This window comes from Lissotriton vulgaris, chromosome 3_1, assembly GCF_964263255.1.
Source record: "Lissotriton vulgaris chromosome 3_1, aLisVul1.2, whole genome shotgun sequence".
NCBI lineage: Eukaryota > Metazoa > Chordata > Amphibia > Caudata > Salamandridae > Lissotriton > Lissotriton vulgaris.
The window spans coordinates 637264285-637285401 of record NC_141689.1 but is presented as its reverse complement, the minus strand read 5'-3'; positions in this window follow the sequence as shown (position 1 = coordinate 637285401).

Here is a 21117-nt window from a genome sequence, read left to right as displayed (position 1 = left end):
AGTTGAGGGAGCCTTCCCGGACCAAGCTGCTGCCGGACGAGAGCGCTACAACTTGCGCCCACGATAAGAAGAATTTTTTTGCCTTTTATGACTGGTTGGTTACCGCTCCAGGTTTGTGAAACGGAAACCGGGAATTCCAAGGGGGGGGGATCAGTTCTGCCAGAGTAGCGACACCCGTCTTGGCCCGGAGAAGAAAACAACGGCTACCTCGGAGTTCAGCACCGTATTTTTCTTTTTTTAGGTATACACGTATGTGTATCTGAGACATTGTGAACACTTTGTGCTATTTGAGACTTTGCACGAACATTCCTGAACTATGGCATCAACGGCATCTCGTGATAAGAAAATATTGGGTGCCTTTCTCTTTGTTCTGACTATTGTGGTGATAGCTATTATAGCCTGGGTAGTCGAACTTGTGGTGCCTGTACGTGAACATTTGCTGCCAACTACCCCGGCTCCGTCTGAACATTTTCATTTTACATTGCCCTTTCATGAAGAACGACACCGACAAACGTATTTGAATAACAGTTTCATTCAGATTCTTCACCACACACATAACATGACCAATACTTCAAATTGCTGGGTGTGTGGGATGCTGCCAGGGCACCAGAAGAGAGGGGGCACCCCACTTATTCCACTCCCGTTTTTGCATAATGGGTCATGCAACGCTTGGTACACCCTCCTCTTTACTTTGAGATGGCCAACCAAAGGGGGGGTGCTTTTCCGCTTGAATAAAGTATGTTCCCATGACAAGGATGGGTTTCCCCGGGCTGAGGGCACTCGATTTGAATGGGAAGAGTATAGGCCTGATAATGTGTCTGCCCCACGTGTATACAGTAACCAGCGGAACATTAATGTATCTAGTGCCCATGTTATAAATGTCATTGCTACAAAAGCCGATTTATGTATCAGGAATAAGGGCTCAATTGCAGTGGGAAAAAGCGAGTGTAATACTACTTTCACGTTTGATAGCCCGAATGGCATTTCATTTGTTGCATCACGAAATACATATTTTATCTGTGGAACGAAGGGCTACCATCAGCTTCCATTGGGGTGGTTGGGCACGTGCTATGTATCGTTTGTGTTACCTCCTGTATTTATTGCCCCTCCAATGTATCACAATGATTATACGTTGTACCATGACTTCGTCTTGAATAGGGTTAAGCGAACTGTTGTCCTGGAGGACGTTGACCAAACAGACACTGCATTGCAACAGTATGTGGACTTTAATCTGGGACTATTCTCCTTTGTGGGGGCTGCACTGAACAGCCGGAAAATCAGACGACTGACACGTGTTGTCGAGGCTGTAGCGAATGACACTGCCATTGCCCTGGGGAATATTACTGAGGAACTACAGATTTCCAGGATTGTTACGCTCCAAAACAGGATGGTGTTGGATGTCGTTTTGGCTGATCGTGGGGGGGCATGTAGAATTATCGGAAGCAGCTGTTGCGTATATATTCCGGACAATTCTCCATCTGTGTATGATGCCATCTCCAAGCTTCATAAAATTGCAGCTGAGATACACCCGGACAATGGAACTTGGACACTTTCGGGATGGTTCTGGTCCATGCTTGCAACTTGGGGCAGGAAACTGTTGACGATTCTCTGTATACTTGTAGGAGCCATGTTTTTCATATGCCTATGTATTCAATGTGGCCCAGCTTTATGTTCAATGTGTTTATCAGCTTGCATACCATCAAGACGAGCTCTTGCCCATGACAAAATGATGCTTCACAAAGAGGTAACACAAATAATGTTAATAGACATCGAGGACGAACATCCTGATTATGTTCACTATGAGGTAGATTCAGCTAAACGCTAAAAGGGTCGTCTGTCGTAATTTGGCCCGGCCGCATTAGCGATTAGCTGAACCTACACGTTGTCCTCCTTAACTTGGCTATATATGAAAACGCCATTTTGAATGTTGCGGCGGCCATCTTAGGTCATGAGCGGCCTCGTGGCCGGTGTGCCTTTTAGTCCGTTGTCCGTTCTACTGACCACTCCAATCTGCCCAGCAACGAGCTATTTTTAGTATTGGTCAAGCCACACATGCGCAGTTCCAGCTGACCCGTAAACCTTCAGGAATGTGCACCAAACTGACCAGCGGAGTTGTGCCCCTCCAATGAGCTGGCAGTATTCCAAAACATGACCATATATGTCCTTAAAATGTGTCTTAAACTTGTGCCGCCTATCTTTTATTGCCCCAAAACTGTATATAACTGGGGTCACACCGGTGTTCGGTGTGATACCTCTTGCATTACCGAAGGGTGCTGTTTGAGTGTACCACCACCCCATGGGGTCTTAATAAACTTGTTCTTTGCCTTTTACAGTTTCCGTGCCAACAGTTCTTGAGTGTAAGTGGGTTATCTCTGGAGCGTGTAGGCCTTGGGAACCCCGATTTACTTCAGTGGGAGCAAAGCTCCTAGTGTTAAGCTCAGGGCAAGTTGGGGGCCAAAGTAGCACCAAAGGTGCACCCTCAGCGGCACTAGGGCGGTCGGGTGCAGGGTGCTGTTTTGAGGTCGGGTGCCCTGTTGTTTTCAATGGAGTTCCTCCGGGACAAAGAAACACTGCAGGCTCGGGGACGAGGATCTTCCAGGTGCGACCACCACTTTGAGTGGTAAGTTGGGATGTTGAGGGTTGATTAGGCACCATTGGTTTGGGCACTCAAGGCCGTGGGGCGTGGGGTGCAGGGGTGCCTTGGGATGTCAGATTTTCTTACCCGCTCTAGTCTCGGTAGGGAGGGTCCTTTGGATTGAGGCTGCAGCCATTGTCAGGAGATTTGAGGCAGGGCAGGGGTCACTGGATCTGAGGGAAGGATCACCGGGGGGACCTCCTCGGGGTGTTTTTACACTCGAGCTTGGGCCAGATTCGGATGGTGCAGAGTAGGCTGGATTCGCAGTTTCTGGCTGGCACCAGAAGCTGCCGTTTAAACACGTCCGGTGTTCACAGGAGAAACAGTCTGGGAAGTGAAGGCAGGCAGGTCCTCCGGGGTTTGTGATGTTTCTGGCTGCTAGACATGCCAGGATTTTGCAGGAGCAGGTTAGAGGGGGGAGAGGACTGTAGGGCTGGGGCCAAGTCAGTGGGAGTCGTCCTCTTGTTAGCTCTGCACGGCTCTTCGTCCTTCTTCTTCTTTTCTTCTTTTCTTCTTTTAGGTAGGCTGCATCTGAGGAAGGAAGATTCAGGGTGCCCCCTAAATACTAAATTGCAGGTAGGTAAAGGGCAGGGACCATTGGTCCCTTCCCTGGGATGGGTACACCCCTTATTCCGCCACTCTCCAGTTGGAGGGGGGCAGGAGCCTGTCTCTGGTTGGCTGAGTCCCCCCCCATCCTCAAGATGGCAGGGACTCGAGGTCATGCTTCACCTCGCCTCCATCACCTGAGGGGTGGAGTTGGCAGCGGTGGACACACCTCTCTTCCTCACTTGTTTTTCCTGCCAGTTCTCCCGCCCAAAGTGGGGGGTAGAACCAGTGGGGACCAGTTGCAGAAAGCAGCAAATGGTCTGGAGAGGCTCACAAAGGCGGTATGCCTTTGAAGCTTCTCCTTCATGAACCCTGCCCATCCTGGAAGAGAAGGTTTGGCACCTTGTCCCAGGATGTGCTTTGTTTCAGGCCCCTAGGAGCAGCAAGCTCTCGACCCATAGTCCAGAAACATGTCTGGGGGTGGCAGCCTAAACAGCCACTCAGTCAGGTCACTAGGAGTTGGTTGAGTTTCAGGGGGCATCTCTAAGATGCCCTCTGTTGTGCATTTTACATTAAATCCCACACTGGCATCAGTATGGGTTTAATGTGGTGAGAAGTTTGAGACCAAACTTCCCAGTCTTCAGTGTAGCCATTATGGTGCTGTGGAGTTTGTAATGACAAACTCCCAGCACCATTTACTCCTAATGGCAGCACTGCACATACAGCGCCCATGAATGGACTTGGGCACTGTAGGGGTACATGGCTCATGCACCTGTACCCTCACCACTGGCATAGGGCACCCAGCTAGAGGGGTGAGAGATGTATGCAATGGCAGTGGTTTGTGGGCCTGGCACACAGGGATGTGTAACTATATAACAAAAGGAGGAGTACCACCATAGATAAGGCTAAAGAGCGATATCGGTGGGATGGAATTCTAATGAGAAAAAAGAAGAAGTCCTTCTTTGTTTTTAATGAACCCCTCACTCACCGACATGGTCGGTGACATGCTTCATCATCGGGGCCACCTTGACAGCCGAGTGCCATCAAGGTGTGCTGCAACACCTGGGATACAGTGGAGCGGGTATGTGAGTGATGAATGTAGGGAAAAAAGGAATCAGTGAGTTAAAAATTGTCCTGGTATGGCTTAGACAATATTTTATTCTAAGACTACTGGACAATAATAAAAACAGTGCGTGTCGATACAGTGATGGTTTTATTCTGACCAAATGTATCTGTGAAGTATGTGTGAGGTCTACATGTTTCAAACCGTTTACGAAATTACCGGTTTTTCATCAGGACCAAAATAAATAAAGGTGTTGGGTGGTCAGGGTACACTAACACCCTGCCATACCTGCAACCCTTTGTTCCCAATTAACAAAAGTATTGTTAAAGGGCAAAGAAAAAAGCAACCCAAAGGTGGTTGCATTAAAAGCAGAAAAAACCTGTGGAGAAAAAGAAATTTTATTTTAAGTCAACAAAACTAGTTACATGCCTGCAACGTAGTGAAGTGACGAATCTGCTCTTTCTGTGAATCATCCCACATCCAATTAAAACGAACTACTCAGGTGCGGTGGTTGAGTGTTGTTTAACAGTGAAGTTTAGGGTTGATTGTAGACACACCTATCAATATAAGTGTGAAAGAGAACGAGCAAAGTCTATTTACTGCAGGTTCGTTACGGCTAACTAGTGCGTGCCTAGGTATTACTCATATTTTAATGGTGCCAGGGATTACCGACGTGCTAAGAGTACAACTTGATCCAAAATAAACAATACAAAACAGACACAACACATAACACATATTGTAAATAAAGCGTGCTCACTCCTCTTTAGGGGTTTAGAATGCTGCACGGGATTAGAGGGAAGGGAGGCCACAATACAGGAAACGTATTCTGCAGAATGGAAAATTTTAGGAGATCAGCAAAATGGCTGGGTGAAATGCTAGTCGGCACCATATATGATGTTTGGGTAGGGTAACTAGAAACAGACGTGTTTCTTTTTAGTGCAGACGGACCTATTTCGCCCCTCCGTACGTCCGCTAAGAGCCAAGTGCGGGGTTGTATTTAAAGGTAGCTGCCATTGAATTCGGGGTGGGCGTGGCTACCGTGACGTAAAGACGTCATGCGGTAACAGGGGAATCTATGGAGGCCCTTCAGGTTAGAGTTTACCATAGAAACGGAACACAAATTTATAACAGAGCTCCAAAAGGAGGAACGTTCAGACTCAAGGGGGGTAGTCATGGGAACGTGATCTCATACACGGAAGTGAAACAAGGGATAGCCATTCAGCATGGTATAACGGGATGTATACCACTACGGGGTCTGACAAAGGTATTTACGAGAGTACATTCGCCCAGGGTATATTATCGTTCAGGCCGTTCACGTGTGTGGATAATCTGTATATCCATCTTTATTCTTTTTCATACAAACGTTTTTGTATGTTTGGTCCAGGGGTCATTTGCTCAATGATGGTCCAAAACATATCGTTTGGTGTGTGGCCTTTCTCAATAAAATGATCGGTAAGTCGGGTCACATTTTTCTTGCAGCGTATGGTGCTGCGATGTTCGCATATCCTTTGTTTGACTTTTAGGGTGGTCATTCCTATGTACCGCTTGTTGCAAGTGCACTCGATAAATATACCACATTGCTACTGTTGCAATTGGTGTGTGACATCTGCCTCCAGATTTTGCCAGGCTCCAGATCTAGTGTTTTGGTATTCCTTGTCAAATGACATACACTGCAATCTCCGCAGCGGTAGTGACCGATTATATCTGGTAAACCCCAGGTCCTGGTTATCGATGGTGTGGTTTGTGCTGTTCTTGCTTTTGGTCTGGTATTAACAAGAGTGTCTTTTAGACTTTGTGAATGAAGGAATTGTCTGAAAAATTAGGTAACCACGGATACCCGAATAAAATAGTGAACAAATGCCAAAAGAGAGCCAGAAATCAGCCTAGAGACGCCCTTCTCGAAGAGAAAACCGAGAGAAATGAGAAAATACCCTTGACATGTGTGACCACATTCAACCCAATATCAAATCAAGTGACCAGAAGCATAAATAAACACTGGGCAATCGTGAACACTGGAAATCTACACTGGGAGAAGCCTCTGTTCTCTTTTAAGAAATCACAAAGTCTAAAAGACACTCTTGTGTGTGGGGGGTTTACTGCAACAGAAACCCACTTTCCTACATGCTTCAATACTTAAAGGCTTAAATATATGGATTGTAGAGAATATCTAGTTGGGACTCCTCCATTACACCTCAGGAGATACACAGGAACACTACTAAGTGCACAACGTTGCAATGAATTCTGAGTTTGTTCCATACTTCTCACAATTGTGCACTTCATGCTCAGATAAAAAAATCAGAGAAATGCGATAAAGGAAGCAAATGTACAGGCCATTGTGCTGGAACACAGGGACACATTAAATGTCCCTATGACTGCACCTGGGAATATTTTTTTAACTATTTCCGAATAAGACAGAGAGAAGAAACCCCAGACCACTACCAAGACTAGGAGGGAAAGAATTAACAAGATCATGGGCAGGAGAACCCGGAGGTAGAGGAGGAAGAGAAAATGATTAAGAAGGATGGATTAACATCCAATGGAACAGTACCAAAAGGATAAAGTTAAGGACCTAAAGTATAAGCAGTGGGGGGCATTAGTAGAGGTGTCAAAAGTAAAGGCACAAGGAGGGCCAGGACCCGGAAGAGGACCAAGAAGAATACAAGATGGAAAGGAAGGAGTGAGACGCCCTGGGAAAACGGAACCTGAGCAGGATAAAAAAGTTGTAGAGGAGGGTACCAAAAGGATTAGGACTAAAAGAAGAACCAAGAATGGGAGCAGCATAAGAAGCAGTTGAGGTGGAAGACCAGTAGAAGGAACACGCCAACGTGATACATAGGCCATGCCACCTTTTGTTACTTTTAGGCAATAATCCCTTTGGAGCGCCGCCGACCCCAGGCCTTTTTCAGCCCACTTACAGCACTTAACCACTTCAACTATCTTAAAACACAGAAAATAAGTGGTAAACAAAAACAGCCTTAGTATCATTTATTTTCTTTGTTGATTTATTTTCCTTGGGGGCAGAATTGGTAAAACATTTGTATAAATTGACTGTCGCACCAGGTCAAACAGGATTACTTCCCAACCCCTCTGCCACCCGACTTAAACAATTCCACACTAAACATTTCTGATTTCCAGCCGTGCTCGGAATAGTGCAGTTTTCTGGCACTGGATTTCACGCAGCGGAGTTGCTGATAACCCAGTTTAGTTAGTTTACAAGGCAGCAAGTCTCGGTGTTCCTGACACGAGAGGGAGATGTTGAAGGAGGAGAAAGTTGCCTGCTTTACTACTACGTATGTGATGCTTGTTCTTTGTGTTGGAGATGGCTGGTAACAATCGTTTCCTGAACATAAGTTAAAAAAAAAAATGACCAAAGTTTGTGTAAGCGTACACAAATAATTACCCATTTCATATGGCAACGAAAGTCATGCCAAAATGGACACATGAAACTATCTAAACTGTGGTTCAAGTAGAACCTACTAAAAAAATCTGTCTCAAAGTGCTACCCACCATCAGGCCTAACATGTACATTATTGATTTACAGAGAACACTACTCATCAAAGTGAAACCGAATGGGCAATCATTTTTTTTCTAGCTAACGTGTCAAGAATTTTCAATTCTATTAAGGACATGGAGACGAGGATTATGCTTCTCGTATCTTTACTAACATAAATAGCAGCCAATAAAGTATAAATCAGCATAACCCCAGAAGAAAAACCCCCTCCAGTATGCACCAATCCCATAACATCCATCAGTATAAGAGTTTCTGATGTCATACAACTTCCTCTTTCTTTTCAAAAAACCTTTAAACACGGTCCTTAAACTTGACCTTTGAACATAAGAACTTGCTGATCCTTCATCGACCTGGAATGGAACTTATCCCCAGGAAACACTCCTCTTGATCCAGACTGAAATACCTCTCGACTCCTTAAGCCGGTTTATTCTGCTCTCCTGAAAAGAGAATATAAGTCGTAATAACCGTTCATTGAATTTAATTTCATCTAGTATACGGGCGGGCAGAAACACATCGTCAAACGCAATGCTTGTATAGAATCACATTTGTCAATCAGACCCTTAACATATATAAAATTATTTTCTAGGGAGGGATAATCCTCGCTTCCGTGTTCCTAATAGAATTGAAAATTCTTGACGCATCAGCTGGAAATTCTTTTATTCTATGTCAGTCCAGAGAGGCTTCAGATTATGCTAGTGTAAAGTTGATCCACCACCATAGTTGCTACATCTACAATTGGTTTATGATAAAAACATATTGAAAGTAGAATCAGAAGACCAATCGCCGCAGTCATGATATCTTCCAAACGTGAGCCTGTAGCAAAAGCTTTAGAAGCCATAGCTCCTCTTACAGAATGGGCTCCAAAGGCCGACGTATCAATACCTGCCAAATTCAACAACCACATGACCCACCTGGCCAATGTTATGACAGTGACTGGGTGGAAAGGTTTCTGCAAGGAAATCAACAATTGACCTGCAAAGTCATTTTTGAACTCTTGAGTGCAATCCTCATAACATTTCAAACATTGTACAATACACAATTTACTGTGATGTGGAAATGCAGGGTAAGAAACACATTTAGAATTCGTTTTAGTTCACTTTGAAATATTAAATGAAAACTCAACTCACATCATTGACATACACACATTCACTTAGAGCTTGCAATGGTCGCTTCCCGGGGGATAGCCCAGGAAGGAGTACTTATAGTGGAATGGGCCATTCATCAATAATAGACTATCTCATGGTTAGTATGTCTTTATGGCACATGATTCGATACTTTCATGTGCCTGATCGCTCAGAAAGTGACCACAACCCTTTGGTAGCAGAGTTAGAGTTGCCACTTCCCGATGGGGAGTATCAAGTTGATGATATCCCCTCCAGTAATATTAGGATCCTACAGGGTGGCAAGAGAATCCGTTGGGCCTCCATTAAATCATCAGTAGATAATTTGGCATCACTGTACAATAGTGTCACTGCCCAACTAGAGCGATTAAAAATATTGTTTGAAAGTGCCCTCACCCTTGACAAAGATGCCCAACTCTTAAACATACATAATGATTTAATGCTTATCCTAGCGGCAAGCTTCTATAAATCGGTAAAGCAGACTAACCGACAGGTACGTACCACAAATCCCTGGTACAACCAGTCTTGTAGGAGGGCGAAGACTACTCTAATCTCTGCCCTAAGACAAGGCCATAGAGCTACCATTGTGGTAGCAAGGAAAGCCTATAAGAATCTCCTTTCCCATGCAAAATCCGAATGGGAAACTGAGAAGTGGCAGGCAATTAAACAGGCCCTAATAACGAAAGATGCCCGAACATTTTGGAACCTGGTCCATACTGGGAAACCAGAAGGCACGGCAAAAATCGATCCTAACATCGCTGAGGAAGCCTGGCGAGCATTCTTTGGTAAACTCTACTCTAGCCCTGCTCCTCATCATAAGGTACCACTCATTATATCTTCGAGTTTGGACCTTGGATGTCTTCCACCACCCTTTACCATGTCAGAAGTCACAATTGCAGTCCAAGCATTAAAATGTAACAAAGCCCCAGGGCTGGACAAGATCCCCGGTGATCTTTTTAGAGAAGAGCCGAAGATCTGGGTCCCCTACCTGACCGTCATATTTAATGCTATTCTAGACGGTCAAGAGATTCCAAATACTTGGTTGGGGGCCGAAATCATCCCGATTTATAAAAAGGGATCACCGTTGGATCCATCAAATTATAGGCCAATCAGTCTTATCGATGTCACCCAAAAAATCTACGCCAAACTACTTTTGCAGCGCTTGCAAGATTGGATTAGTGAGAACAACATCCTCTCCCATCTGCAAGCAGGGTTCCGTGCCAAAACATCTACCATCGACCAACTACTACGGCTTCAGGTATTATACTGGAAGCATGTGGTCATGGAAGGGGGTAGTCTCTACCTGACATTTGTGGACCTCAAATCCGCATTTGACATGGTGGACAGGAACCAACTATGGAGTATATTAACAACAATGGGCATCCCACCCTACTTATGTCACCAATTTAAAAGACTCCATGAAGGAACCTATGCAAAGGTACGTTATGGCAAATATGGCCAGCTGACGAGAGCTTTCCCTATTGAGAAGGGAGTTAGGCAGGGATGCGTACTTGCCCCTACCTTATTTTCCCTTTTTTTAAATGGCCTTGTTGATGATCTAAATAGTGTGCATAATATTGACGCTCCTAATCTAGCTGGTGGTAAATTCCCTGCACTTATGTTTGCGGATGACACCCTGCTCCTCTCGAAAACACCTATGGGGATGCAGCGGGTGTTAGACCAATTCACCAAATTCTGTAGGAACAGGAATTTGGTGATTAATATAGACAAAACTAAGTATATGGTGTTCAATGCCAACACAATAAATTGCCCACGCCCGCTAATGGATGGACGACCTCTGGAAAGGGTAAATAATTTCACTTACCTAGGTCTGACCTTAAACGATAAAATGAGTTGGGCTACTCAAATGACCAAGGCTAATTTAACCCTTTCTCAGTCCACGGGTGGGATCCTCAAGGTGCAGAAGTCCTGTGTCCATAAAGTAGTCAGTGTTCCACTGGAAATATATAAAGTCCAAACCAGATCAGCTACCCTCTACGGAGCTGAACTCTGGGGCCACTGTCCAGCGAGTGAGATTAGTACAACAGAGAATAACTTTATTAGGCATCTCCTCTCCTTACCAAAAAACACTCCTCTTGTTCCTCTAAGGCTGGATTTAAATTTGAGACCCATTGCAGAAGCTATTGCTTCACGCCCGCTCCTTTATTGGCGCAGACTGTGGAGCGTCCCGGAGCTTGCGTGTTATAGAGAGGAATTGAAGACTGTGATGGCACGCCCGAGTGTAGGGAGGATAAAGTGGTTATCCTTTATAAGGGAGCAGGCGTCCAGGATCGGCATGGAGAACCTCTGGTCCAACCCGGAGGACACATGCAAATCTATCTCTAAGAAAACCCTGGCTGAGTCTATAAAATATTACAACTTAGAAGAGGTCCTTCGTTCAGCCAGGTCTTCTAGTCTCACCGACACCTTTTTGGATTTTAAAAATGCCTACAGCTTTGAGAAGGAATTAGACAGCATAGAACCTGTTTTAGCAAAAAAACTGTATCTACAGTTTAGATATGGCACACTACCCCTCCATTCTTATACTAATAAATGGAAAGCGGGTCCAGTTCACCCTTGCCCAGGCTGCAACGATCCAAATGAATCCCTAATCCATGTGATATTGTTTTGTCCTGCTTATTTTGCTAGCAGGAAAAATGGATTTTACAGCTATGTAAGAACCTAGAAGTCAGGAACCATGTAGAGTTTTTTAGAATTTTAAAATCCGATACTAATACACTAATAGTTACTGCTATTTCTAAATTCTTGTTTTCAATGTGGCTAATTAGACGGAGATTGACTCAGTAGTATTAAGCTACTCTAACTCAGCAAGATCATGCTTCTACTGCGTTCTGAAATATTTAATCAATGCACTTTCTTGCTGTAGTGTTTTTTTTTTCCCATCACCCTAAAAACCACATACTAACTGCTTTTATTCAAAATGAGAATTAATTGTGTATTATTTTACTATTGTAAATGTATTTTTCATTATTTGATGTACTTTTATGGTTCTTAAACAAACCGAAATAAAGTTAATTTGATTGATTAAATGAAAACCCCAAAGGAGTGAATACTCTAACTGCTTAGTCCAGTGCTCGTACGTCAAACACCAGTCTACATAAAATTAAACATAACAAAATTGTCAGTTTCACAGATAACTGCTTACAGGATAAGCCCTCATTAGCTGGCCAATTCCTTAGAAAACTTAGAACTATATCAACATCCCACAATTGTGAATATCGAGATTTAGGAGGGTTCACCAACCTGATGCCTCTCACCACCTTGCATGCAAAGGGATATCCCCCACTGGTTTTCCATCTACCTGGTGACCTGCCGAATTTGCAGATCAGAAATTGTTAACTGTCCTATAGGCCAACCCCTTACTCACCATATCCGACAGCAAATTAACTATAGAATAGATTCCGGATCCCACAGGATCCCCCTACCGTTCAGCACACCAATTAACCCACTTACGCCAAGCTGACTCATATCGCTTATGTGTACCGTGGATCCATGACTGGGACAAGAAAAACATTGCGTTTTCCGAAACTCCTGGCATTTGCCAACATCTCCGAAAAGTCTCCATGCCATGAGGGACAACTGCTCCTGAACAACCAACGGGAGCGTATGACCCAGAGGGTCCGTCTAAAGTTCTGAGAACGATATCAGACATATTGGAGGCGCACACCACAAGGCCAGTACTACTGGGAACCACGCTTGTGCTCTCCAACATGGGGATATCAACACAATTTCCACCCCCTGTCTGTCATTTCCCGTGGAACTAGAGAAGCAGGCAGTCCTTCGTGACACACCAGGAATAGAATCCCAAAACACGAGGACATGATTTAAGTGCCTCTGGTTCTGCAACCTAAAGATTATACGTAACCAGAGAAGCGAGCAGTCCTTTGTGGAAAATTTGTAAAACTGAAGCTCACTCTGCAAGGACAAGACTTTGGCGCCTCTGGGTTTTAATATTATAAAGAATAGGAGCAGTACACTATTGGGCACAACATTTCTGGACTGTCCATACTCTATGCCCATGAGCCTCTATTACCAGGAGCACTTTATTGGTAGCCTGACCAACATTTCCGGTTTTAATAATTCGCACACGAACATGGAATAAGATAGAAATCTAAAACTTCCTTCCAATTCGGACTCCAAGGATAATTATATTGACCCCTATACCCCGACAGAAATCAAACGGTGTCTTGATAAAGGTGGACATAACTTTGGAAAACCACCGAAACGCGTCAACGCTTCACCCAGTATAATTCATGATATCGACATCTTTGCTGACATACAAAATTATGGTGTACTTAGCTTAGGTGTTCAAAACCGAGTCCGAATATACAACCAGTATTGTACAGATTTTTTGTCTTACAGTTCTTTCTGTCTTTGTGCTTCAATCTTGCTGGCCAATATTGAATGTTATTTGAACAACATTTTATTGTTTTATCTGTGTTGAGTGGGTTCCCTTCTGTCCACTCTTCTTTTAAATTTTTGTTTGTATTTTCAATAAATTGTAAGAATTCTTGATATAAACCTGTTTTTTGTAATTGTTCTTCCCTGACCTTCTGGCTCATTCCATTTAAATACGCTCAAGGGAACACTCTGTTTCATTGGCGCACACCAGAAGGCCAGTACTACTGGGAACCACACTTGTGCTCTCCAACATGGGGATACCAACACAATTTCCACCCCCTGTCTAAAAATCTGCGTTAGTCTCTCTGAATCATGACGAACAGAAGAAATGCATACAGCGTACCTGTCATCCATAATTGAAGGAATGCGTCCGAGTTGATCGCCAGAGTATCCAGTTGCCAACTGTAAAACTGAGGCAGTTGCAAATTCAGCCTGGACACAAACAGATCTGATCAACAAGGGCCCCACTTGTCATTCAGTTGAGAGAATACCCATGGTGAAGATGCCAATCGCTGGAATCTTGAAGGAAGAGTGAGTCCCAATCGCCACCACATTGGTGCTGCCGGGAATGTACTCCGCCGTCACCAAAATGTGGTGGAGGAGGCAATAATGCCAGAAGTCTTTGGTTATCTCCACTCACAGTCGGGATCTCGTGCCACCCAGATGATTGATATATCTCACTGCCCAGACATTGTCCATACTCAAAGGTATACAACTCGCTTTCTGTGGCGAAAGTTTCATGATTGCAAATGAGCCCGCCAGACGCTCCAGACAATTTATGTGGACTTTCAGCCCCTCCAGGGATCACTGTCCCTCGTCTCCATGGATCCGCAATGGCTCCCCAGCCCCATCTGCTGGCATCCAATTCGATCATGACTTCTGGGACTGGCACGAAAATGGACTTGCCATTCCATGCATCCATGTGTCCCAACCACCAAGAAATTCCTGATTTAATAAAATCTGTTCTGTGTAGCTCAGACCCTTGCGTAAGTGCATCATTTTTAACCTCTGGAGTGCCCTATAATGAAGGGGACCCAGGAAGATTGCTTGAATCAACAAGGCCTACAGGTCCACCAACCTGGTTAATGTCCGTAAGGATATAGTCTGAAGGGCAAGCGCTCTACTCAACTCCTTCTTGATGTCAATTCTCTTCTTCATTGGTAGTAATAATTGTGCCTCTATCTTGTTCACTTGGAACCCCAAAAACTCCATTGACTGTGCTGGAGTTATTATATACTTGTCCAAATTGATGACAAACCCTAGCTTCTGTAGGAATTGTGTCATCCTTGTTAGATGTTGAAGAACTGTAGCCGCACTGTTAGCCATTATCAGGATGTTGTCCAAATAGATTATGAGTCTGACCCCTGACCGGTTTGAGGCGTGTGGTGAAACACCATGGGCGGACGAGAGTCCGAATGGCATTGTGAGAATTCATACCATCAGGACCTCTATTGGAACTGCAGGAACCTTTGGTGGGGCATGAAAATAGGTACTGCTGGATATGCGTCTTTTAAATTGAGCCTCACCATCCAATCTCTTTCAAAGAGCAAGTCTTGGAGTAAGTGTATGCCCTCTACCTTGAAGTGGTGATACAATACCAAAGAGTTGAACTCCCTGCGATTTAGCACTAGGCGGAAGCCTTGATCCTTCTTTGGGACTAGAAACACTGTGCCTATGAAGATGTGTTTGGGAGGTTCTGTCTCTACTACTGCTCCTTTTTGCATCAGGGATGCCACTTCGTTGTCTTTAAAAGACCTCTCTACCAGGGAAAAATGTAGTGGTTGTGGTCTGAAAGCTTGTCGAGGTGTTGCGTAAAAGTCTATCTGGAAACCTTGAACTGTCTAAAGTACCCAAGGATCGGTTGTCAGGGTCTCCAACCTGTGCATAAACAAGGCAATCCAACCCCGCACCTTGACATCCCCCCACTGAATCATGAGCAAATTATCTAAAGAATGCCGATTGATCCTTTAATTTGTCAAAGATTTCCATTCTCAAGGTGGCCCTAAGGGTGCCCTCATCTCCCAAAAGAGGGAGTTCCCCCACCTCAGGACCGCTGACAAGGATGAAATATATGAAGAGACTAGACAGAATTCCAAGTGTAGACCATGTGGGGCAGCCAGAGAGTTTAAAATACAAATTTGGCGGAAGAACCGGCCTTCAGGCATATCAAAAGCAAGCCAATAGTTCAAATCCAATACTTCTGCAGCATAAGTTAATAAAGGAGGAATTTTAACCTTAAATACTGACAGACATGACTAAAATGGTGTCTCCCACAGGTTTTTATAAAATCTGTTTAAGGCTCCAGCCTGGGAGGTGGCCTTACCAACACACACACGCTCCTTTTTTAAAAAAACCTTCCCCAGATACAAATACGAGTCAACATATTCTAGTTCTTCCTGCACGATCGACCAATTATACCCTTTCTTTATTCTAAGACCTTTCTTGCGGGAGACTAAAATTTTGCTTTTAGAAATATTGATTTTCAAAAAATGGTCCTCTGCATATTTAGTTAGGGCATCCAGACAACGTTACAAGCCAATAGGAGTTAAATCGAAAATTGAAACGTCATCTGCATAGAATAAGGAACCGATGGACATTGTACCAATTCCAGGGGCATCCCCCTCACTGAGTTTAATGTGCCGGGGTGCTTAATGTGCCGGGGAGCTCATATATAAAAAGAAAACAAAAGAGGGGCCAACAAGCAACCCTGCTTAAGCCCATTATCAGTCTAAATCCTACAAGATAGCCCTTGCAAGCCTCCCATCATCACTTGGCACCACGTGTCTGTATATAATTCTATTATGAGGCCCAAGAGGTGGTGTGGCATACCAAGATGGGAGAACTTTCTCCAGAGTGTTTGAGGATCCACTTTATCAAAAGCTGTGGAGAAACCAATGAATGCTGTATAAACCGACATGCTTTGTGAGAAAACATATTTCTCTACAATGGTCTGGACAGCCACAATATTGTCCAAGGTTCCATGATTCTTTCTAAAACCAGCCTGTTCCGGTGGTAAGAAGTTCTAGTCATGGGCCATTTGCTGCAGGTGACAAAGTATACTTTTTGCAAATAATTTGCCCGATGGGTCCAACAGCGCAATCTGTCTGAAACTAGTATGTAGACTTTTCGGGCCCTTTTTATACAAGGGGACCATAAAATTCCCCTTCCAAGAGGAGGGAATATTAATCGTTCGAAAGCAGGAATTAAACAATGGCCCCAAAAAGGCTCCCCATGCAGCTGAATCCTTTTTAATGAACACAATCTGGATTCCATCCGGCCCTTGTGAGCCGGATGGAACACAAGGTTCTAGCATGCTTTATGTGACCCACTACTTCATCCCTTAAGGGGAGTCCATATTCCAGTAAAGAAGACTCTTCTATGGCGGGCAACAAAAAATGTACTGAACCACTTTTTTTTATTAAAATAGTAAGATATAATCCACCCACTCCCTTTCTGGGATCAGAATAGCGAGAGCCCTCTGTCTTGAATCACAATATTCTGCGATCAGGTGCCGGTAGTTTGTTTAATCTTTGTCCCTTGCAGCTTCCCTCAGCCCAATCCATTTGGCATCAAACTCTGTTCTCTTGGGAGCGTGGCTTGGACGCCGATGGGGATGGCGGCGTGAGCCTGTAGCTCCGCGCCCGATCCCGCAATTTCTCCTGATAAATCTTGCCTAAGTGCCGTTCGCGGTACAGGCGCTCTGCCCGGAAAACCGGGGGAAGCTGAGGAGCACACTTTCGGTGAAGCGGAGAGCCAAAGGGCGTGATGAGAGCCGTCTCGAAGCTGGAGGTGTTGCGATCTGAGTACAAGATGGCGGCAGCCCCGAATCAGGGAGAATAAATGGAGAGGAGCGGAGTGACGCAAGATCGCGAAAAGACGAGGAAAGAAGCTGGAAGGGCAAGCGGAGCGGGGACCATACCACAGAGAAGCTGAAAGAGGGGGTTGGAGACGGGTGGAACCCCCCGCAGCCTCAAAGGACCAGGAATGCTGATGCGACGTCTGCTACCTAAGACGGTGGCCGCAAGAGGAAGGCCTCGATTCCTGAGTGCGGTCCGAGACAGCTACTGCTGAGGAGGTGCTGACCGTGGATTGCCGAAGAGCGGCTGTGAAGATGAGCACCGCTCTCGGGGGTCCACGGGTGTGTGATCACCTGGAGCCGCCACTCCGGACTCAGAGGCGGTCGGCAGCTCCACGCCGAGACACTTTCGGCGAAGCGGAGAGCCAAACGGCGTGAGGAGAGCCGATCTCGAAGCTGGAGGTGTTGCGATCTGAGTACAAGATGGCGGCAGCCCCGAATCGGGGAGAATAAATGGAGAGGAGCGGAGTGCCGCAAGAGCGCGAAAAGATGAGGAAAGAAGCTGGAAGGGCAAGCGGAGCGGGGACCATACCACAGAGAAGCTGAAAGAGGGGGTTGGAAACCCCCGCAGCCTCAAAGGACCGGGAATGCTGATGCGAGGTCTGCTACCTAAGATGGCGGCCGCGAGAGGAAGGCCTCGATTCCTGAGTGCGGTCCGAGACAGCTACTGCTAAGGAGGTGCTGACCGCGGATTGCCGCAGAGCGGCTGTGAGGAGGAGCACCGCTCTCGGGGGTCCACGGGTGTGTGATCACCTGGAGCCGGACTCCGGACTCAGAGCGGTCGGCAGCTCCACGCCGAGACCCCGATAAAACTTCGCACCCCTGTGAAGTGCTGCGGATCGCAGAAGCGAATGATAAGCTGAATGCAGATGGGACGCTGAGAGGTCCATCCCGGTACATGCTGAGACACGGGCCGATGCCCGATAACGAGAATAGCGACTTGAGGCGGCTCTTTGGCGTGGCGTGATCGGACCGAGTGAGGACGCAGATAGATCGGTTGAAGAAGAAAGGCGGCATCCTAGGATCGCACAGGGTGTCTCCCTGGGCAACAACGAGCAGTTATTTACTGGTACTAACACACCTAACTGGCACTCCCGCCCTTGCATTGCTACTACAGTGCTACTGTACGGGGCCCCACCCAACCATTGATTTTGGGGGGTGCAGATGGCATGTAGAAGGGGACCACCAAAAGGAGGAGGGCTCGTGAGCCGCTGACTCCCTGTTTGAGAGAGGTGAAGAACTTTTGGGGGTGTTAGACGAGCCACCAGACAAGGACACATCCGACCGTGAACGGCCATTTTAGACGCGAATGCGGAATCCCGGATTGAACGCACCTGGAATACCGTAACGATCTACCACCGGGTTCCAGCGGCAGGTCTAGCGCTGTTGCAAAGTGACCATGGCTGGTGCTAAGAGATAAATTATGAGAAGAGAATACGGTCTGACCCATGTGTATCCCGGAAGCCTGAAAGGAGATCGCCCTTTAGATGGTGGAGCGGTAGGAGAAGCCGAGGTTCGTGGACGACTCAGATCCCTGAAGTGGTACGCACGAGCTGAAGGGGGGACAAGGTCGTCGCAGAAACCTATCTGGAGAGATATCGATCTGGCATTCTAAAAAATGACAAGCGAACTGCATGCAAGTGTAACGGAAACTATGATTTTGGCGACCAAGATGGCCGTGAATAGCCCAGAGTTGAAAATGAAACAGGGGCAAGATCAGGCGAAAGGGCTGGAAATAGACCGTAATGCTCAAACCGACCCAGAGGGAACGGCGCAGGAGCAAAGACTGAACAAACGGTTGGATGGGATACTAGAAGCCATAACAGCGACCAAGGAGTCCCTACATCAGGATATTGCGCAGGTCGCCACGGACTGGGTCTCTTGAGGGCGGATCACTCAAAAGCTAGCAGATAGAGTGAAAGAAAATGAACTACTGCTTCAGGAACTCAAGCCAGCGGTGGTGACAGCAGAGCATAAGTTGAATGATATACTCGATCGCTTGGCGACACTGGAAAAGAGGGCAGAAGATTATGAAAGCCGTAATCGGAGGAACAACGTACGGGTAGTAGGTCTGCCCAAAAAATCTGAGGGGGATGACGCAGTCGCTTACATGGAGAACTGGTTCAAAACGGTTGTTGTGGCCTCAGAGGGCCTGTCCCCCTTCTTTTCTTTGGAGCGGGCGCATAGGGTTCCAGCCCGACCACCTTTACCGGGCCGCCTGCCTCGGCCAGTGGTGATCCAGGTATTGCATTTCAAAGACAGAGATCTGTTGATACAGAGAGCGCGTTCGACGGGTCCTTTCCAGGTGGACAACAGTGCAGTCACGATTTTTCCAGACTATACACAGGGAGTCCAAAAACGTAGGGCCTCTTATTTGGCTGTGAAAAAAGAACTGAGGGATGAGGGTATACAATATTCCTTGCTCTTCCCAGCTAAGTTGCGAGTGATTATGGACGGGTCGACACATTTCTTTCAGACCCCCGAAGAAACATGGACTTGGCTTGAATCATACAGGGCTGGCACGGACCGCAGAGGTAGAGGGGACAGAGAAAGCCAGAAACCTGTCCAGGTGCGCAAATCACAACGCATCCGCAAGTGCAACATACTCATGAAAACGATGCAGGATGGCCAAATGGCAGTGGACAGAAAAGGGGCTCTGGTGGTGACAGCAGTGATAACGGGCTCACAACAAGAAGGGCAGTCGGTGGGCTCGGAATCTGAAGATGGAGGAGGAAAATCTGGGGGAGACCTCTTGGACGCAGACAGCGCTGGAGGGCCATTGGTCACCCCCCAAACGGCAGATGGGATTTTTAATGAGTGACAACGCCGGGTGTGTACCACTGATAACTAGCTCTGGTGGGATTGTTGACCGTGGTAAACTACAGAGCAGCAGGTACTGTGACGGACCATTATATGAGATCTTGGGCTCGGGGTGAGGGCGCGGCCCGCCCCCGGTTGGCCCTGAACCACCCTCCTATTGCCCTTAAGGCCATCTGTAGTGGCGACTACAGAATAGAAGAATGTGTGCTGTGTTGGAAGTTTGGATGGGGACTGATAATATGTTATTAGGTCCTGTTCTGGGGAGGGGGGTTGTGGGAGTTTTTAGGGGAGTTTTGATTGTGGGGTTGTGTTGCAATGATGTGGGCAGTCGAGAGGTACTGTTGGGGCGGATGAGAGATGGCTACAATGGGGACCTTACCTAATTTGAAATGTCTTACATGGAACATCCGTGGACTTAGAACCATGTCAAGGCGTTATAAGGTACATGCTTATTTGGTGAGGCGTGGCATGCTGCAAGAAACTCATCTCACCAAGCATGAATGTCCTGCTCTACAGAGGAGGTGGCATGGCCAGGTGTTTGGCACGACCTACTCAGCATTTGCCAGGGGAGCGTTGGTATGGGTGAGAGCGGGAGTCCCTTTTCAGGCCACGAACCATCTGGTAGACCCTGAAGGTAGATTTGTAGCGGTGGAGGGGAGGCTATACGGCCGCGATGTGGTTTTATGTAGTGTTTATGCTCCCAATATGGATCAGGCTCGCTATTTTAATGGATTAACTGGTTCGTTGGCTCACTTTTTGGCAGCTCCTATAATACTGGGGGGGACTTCAATTCCATTACAGATGTGTTGTTGGATAGATCACACCCACCACTGACCGACTCTCCAGTGCGCAGACTAGCCAAACATAGGAAGAACTGGCAAGAGAGATGGGGCTTTATTGACGTATGGCGAGAGCAACATCCTGACTTCAGTCCTTTTTCTCGGCAACACATGCTTTACATGTGCGAATAGATTCTATACTATGTAGTGGACCGATAGCTGCCATGACGACACACACAGGATATTTAACTAGAACCATATCAGATCCTAATCCATTGTTGATATCTGTTCAGTGGCAGAGAGTGAGATCAGCCGTTCCCACATGGAGGTTGCGGCCTGATACATTGGAGGACCAGGTGTTCAG